This window comes from Arachis duranensis, chromosome 4 (genome assembly GCF_000817695.3).
Source record: "Arachis duranensis cultivar V14167 chromosome 4, aradu.V14167.gnm2.J7QH, whole genome shotgun sequence".
NCBI classification, from domain to species: domain Eukaryota; kingdom Viridiplantae; phylum Streptophyta; class Magnoliopsida; order Fabales; family Fabaceae; genus Arachis; species Arachis duranensis.
The window spans coordinates 79,996,435-80,001,678 of NC_029775.3; the positions used below are offsets into that span (position 1 = coordinate 79,996,435).

The window sequence follows — 5,244 nt, forward strand, 5'->3', positions numbered from 1 at the left end:
AAGTGCAATTTAGAGCGCTAATCTTAAAGGTTTTGGTCCAAAATTGGGCCAACAGACAAAAATAAGTGAACTGGGCCTAAGTGGACCCAAGACCCAACATATATAAACATTAGTTATGAGCATTTCAGCTCATTTTGCCCTAAAGAATGAGTGTTGGGCGCTGAATTGAGAAGAGAGAAGAGAAGAGAGAAAACCTAACTCTCTTTGATCTTCAAACCACCATAACTTGAGCTACGGAGCTCCGATTGACGAGCCGTTTGTGGCCACGCATCGCTCTTTTCATCCTCTACAATTATATCTAAGTTTTGTGGTGAGTATTCCATTCATCTCTGCCCAGTTTTCGAAATTCCCCACTGTTATACTTTTTGGGAAGTTAGTGTTGAAATCTTGTGATTTTGGGTGTTTAGGGATACTCCAACATGGATTCTAAGTGAGTTCTATCCCTACTTCATATGGGCTGAGGTAAGAAGTGCTCAAACCCTTGTGATTTGTCATTTTTATGAGCCCTAGGTTGATGTATGTATGTGATATTGGTTATGATAGTGTATTTGATGATCTTGGTGCACAATTGGGAGATTGGTGTTGCTTGAGGAGCTTTGGTGAGGCTTGGGGCTAAGGTTGGTGGAGACTTCCAAAGAAGAGGCTCAATTGATTTGGCTACAAGAGGTACGGTTTAAGTTTCATTTAAGTACCGTGTGGTGTGATGAGAAATCCTAGGCTAGATGCCCTTAGGATTAAGTTTGGATTGTGTAAATAGTTGGTGCTAATATGCATAGTTGGTATGTAATGTGAATTAATGATTGGGTTGAGAATTGTGTGGCCTTGTATGCTTGGTGTATTGCAAATTTGATGTTTTGGGTAATGAGTATTGATTTGTGATTTATGCATTTAAATTGTGAAATTGGGCCGGAGGCTATAAATTTTGGGCCGAAGGCCGGAAAGAGGTAAGGAAGGTAAGTTGATGTATGCATTGTATGATAACACAAGTGATTGGATGAATTTCAGATAATGAATATATGAATGATTGGGTTGGTTATTGAATATTGAGGTTTGAGGAGTTGAAGTGTGGAAATTGGTAATTTTGGGTGAAATTGTATAGATGAAGTATGTTGGATTTTGGGTTGAGAAATATTATGTGGTCATATATGTAATTATGATTATTGATGTCTTGATGGTATGATGATGCATGAGAGGTATATATATTGTGATACATGCTTGAGGAATAATTAAGGTTGATTTGTGGATGAAACCACGTGATAGTGATTATGATATTGATTATGTATAATGGCGGTTGATTGGAAATAGTATTGTTGGAAATTGAGATGAGGAAGGATGTATGACATGTTGATATGTTTGTAATTTAGCCATTTGCTTGAAATGGGTAAAGATGGTTATATGGCGGTTTTGTGAATCGTGGTAAAGTGTTAATGTATGAGTTGAGGAGGCTTGATGTCGATTTTGGTATATTTTGATTGGTTAATTTTTGAAGAGTTGAAAATGGCTTGTTTTGAAAATGGCACTTTGTGGTTTTATATGAAAAACATGGTTTTTGGGCATACTTTGACGGGACATAACATGGACTACGGATCTCTGTTTTGTGCCAAATCTGTTTAGAAATGAAATTGGATCCAGGATGTCCATGCCGTTCGAAGAACGGGTGAAAAACGATTTAAAATGAGAAAGTTATATCCGTCGGAAGATTGGGGGTTGAATCTGTGAATTCTGCAGCTTTTAACTTAGAAATTTTTAGTGGAATGACCCTCCACGCGTAGGCGCACTTGGCGTGTACGCGTCGTTCTTCGAGAAGGCACCATCCACGCGTGCGCGTGGTCTGCGCATGCGCGTCGATGCGCTGCACCCAATGCCCAGCCATTTTCCCGAGAGTTGTGCCAGAATTGTGCCAGTTTTGTGCCTGGGGCACAAATGCACCCACACGTACGCGTGGTTGACGCTTACGCGTCGTCTGGCTGTGTTTCAAATTCGCGCATCTGCGTGTATGACGCATACGCGTCGATGAGCTTTGTGGCCCTCCACGCGTGCGCGTGGAATACGTGTACGCGTGGCCCTGCTTTCATGCCAAAGTTGATTTTTGAGTATTAAAAGCCAAATCTCATACTTCTAAGCCTTCGATCTCACCCCTTATGTATTAAATCATTATGATATGCCTAGCAATGAAAAAGGAGCTAGGGGATGTGGTAACTTGCAAGTGAAGCAAGGGGAAAAGTTATGATCAATGATGATCAACGATGATTATATGAGATATGGAGGATGACGGTGGGAGTACCGTGTATGCCATGAGCCGAAGGACTATATTTATTGATAAATGGCTGGTTCTTGATTGGACCATGAGCCGGATGGCTGAGTTATTGTCGGGTCACGGCAAAGCCATTATTGATTATGGCTGAGTATAAATGCATATATGATTAATGAATGAATGTGTTAAATGGATAATAATGGAAAATGTGAAATGTGATGTGTAACCCCGGGTAGTAGGCAGTGGCGTTGTCCACTTGCTCCAGGTATGAAACGGAAAATGATGTTTATGATAAATGAGTTGATTATGGAGTTTTGAATGAATGTAACTCTGATACCTGGGTAGTAGTAAGGGTTGGGGTCCGTCCCACTTGCTCCAGGTTAATATTTGAGATTTGATAACAATGAGGATTGATAATATGAATTGAGATTGAATGAATACATGTTTGAGATACCTGGGCAGTAGCAAGGGTTGTGGTTCGTCCCACTTGCTGCAGGTCAGAGATTGTGACGCCTGGATAGTAGCGGCAATAGTGGTGAATCCACTCGCTCCAGGTTGAGCTTTTAAGCACCCGCCTGGGTAGTAGCCGCAGTAGTGGTTGTTCCACTGGCTCTGGGTTGAGCGGGTAGTAGCAAGGGGGTTGTAGCTCAAACCTACTTGCTCCGCAAGGGGTGTTTCTGTCCAATGGTTAGCTACCAGGACATGTCGGGTTAGGGCAGGCATACATCATTTGCATATGTTTGAATTTGTTTGGGTTTGCCTATTTGTTTTGGATTTCTACATCATATATGCTATGTTACCTGATTATATGCTACTTGTTCTACTTGTACCTTATTTGTGTATTAATTGTCTGTATTGCTTATGTTTATACAACTGAGAGATCCCTCATGTTGGTGTCGGTGGATGTTGAGGGATGTTCTTGATGAGACGAATTGATAATGCGATTGCATGATGATGATGATTTTTTAATGAGATAATTTGAGCCCCCTAGGTAGACGCAGTGATGTGATTTCACTAGCTCCAGGCGAGGGTATGATGTATTGATATAGAGTTGCTGAGGCAGAACAACTGGTGATGGTTTTGCTTATGATTCTGAGTCTGATTCGTGGAAGAATCAGCGAGTTGGGAAACATGTGTAACATGAACTAGATTTAGTATACCCTTACAACAGTAGCCTATTTATGGATTAGTGAGAATCTAGGCTGGATACCTGGTGAAAAGGAGTTTAGGATGCTTAGTGAGTTTTTATTGCAGTGCATTGTATTTATTTGGCACTTTTACCGTACTGGGAACCCATGGGCCCGGGGTTCTCATTCCGTATATATCTCTTGTTTTTCAGATACAGGTTCAGGTGCTCAGAAGTGAGCTGCGGTTCGTCTGAGAGACGGCGAAGATATTTATTTTCTCTACTTTGTGTTTTGCTTAGAATCTCTCCACCTTTGATTGAAAATATTATATTATGTGTTGAACTCTTTTGGAGCTTGCCTATAGAGGCTCTTATGTTTCCTTTGGGAGAGATTATGATGTACTGTTGTCAACTACTTTCATACTGTACCCTAGCCGGCCTAAACTTCGCGGGTCGCGACTAGTGGCTATTTACTTATGTTATATATATCTATCCATTATCTATCTCTTAATCTCCTTTATGCCTTGTCTGTATATCGTTTTCGGCATCACAGTTTAACTTTTCGTTGTCGAAACGTGAGTGATACGTCTTCGCGATTTTGTTTCTACTCTTTTCAGGCTTCTCGATTAATACTCCTTTCGAAATTACCTATATTTATATATTAAAAAATCCACCCGTGAGTCGTACCACCGTAATATCATTGACTTATGACTCGAGCATAAGGATTTGCATATTAGGGTGTTACATCTATTCCGACAAGATCGAGAACCGATAGATGATTAGCCATGCCGTGACAGAGCATTTGGACCTTGTTCACTGAGAGGATAGGATATTGCCATTGACAATAGTGATGCCTTTCATACAGCTTGCCATGGAAAGGAGTAAGAAGGATTGGATGAAAGCAGTAGGAAAGCAGAGATTCAGAAAGAACACAGTACCTCTATACACTTATCTGAAATTCCCACCATTGAATTACATGAGTAACTCTATCCTTATTTTTTGTTATTTATTATTAATATTTGAAAACTCTCTCACCATTTATTTCCTGCCTGACTGAGATCTACAAGATAACCATAGCTTGCTTCATACCAACAATCTCTGTGGGATCGACCCTTACTCACGTAAGGTTTATTATTTGGACGACCCAGTACACTTGCTGGTTAGTTGAACGAAGTTGTGAAATTATGTTTAGACCATGGTATTGAGCACCAAGTTTTTGGGGCCATTACCTGGGAATCAATTTCGAACAACAATTTAAGTATGAATCACAATTTCGTCCACCAGGGATTCACCATTTTTTTGCTTGAAGGTCTGAACATCCACTCTAAGCTTGCTCAGCTTTTGAGGAGGAAAGAACTTAGCTAAGAAGGCCGTGACCAGCTTATCCCAAGAGTCCAGTCTATCTTTAGGTTGTGAGTCTAACCATGTTCTAGCTCTGTCTCTCACAGCAAAAGGGAAAAGCATGAGCCTGTGGACTTCAGGATCTATTCCATTAGTCTTAACAGTATCACAGATCTGCAAGAACTCAATTAAAAACTGATAGAGATCTTCTGATGGAAGTCTATGAAACTTGCAGTTCTGTTGCATTAGAGCAACTAGTTGAGGCTTCAGCTCAGAATTATTTACTCCAATGGCAGGAATTGAGATGATTCTTCCATAAAAATTAGAAGTAGGTGTAGTATAATCACCAAGCATCCTCCTTGCGCCTCCAGCATTGTTATTGGGTTCGGCCATGTCTCTTTCTTTTTCGAGATTCTCTGTAAGGTTTTCTCTGGATTGTTGTACTTTAGCTTCTCTTAGTTTCTTCTTCAGAGTCTTTTCAGGATCAAGATTTGCTTCAACTAGAATGTCCTTGTCCTTGCTC

At 40.5% G+C, this 5,244-nt stretch overlaps 1 long non-coding RNA gene across 1 annotated transcript; it reads left to right on the forward strand.

Annotated features, from left to right (window-relative positions):
- The first annotated feature begins 399 nt into the window (after positions 1–399).
- LOC127746512 (uncharacterized) lies at positions 400–3,690 on the forward strand. The gene is made up of 3 exons (XR_008008179.1): positions 400–462; positions 544–666; positions 3,594–3,690. It is a non-coding gene; the product is annotated as an uncharacterized LOC127746512 (long non-coding RNA).
- Positions 3,691–5,244: the final 1,554 nt, after the last annotated feature.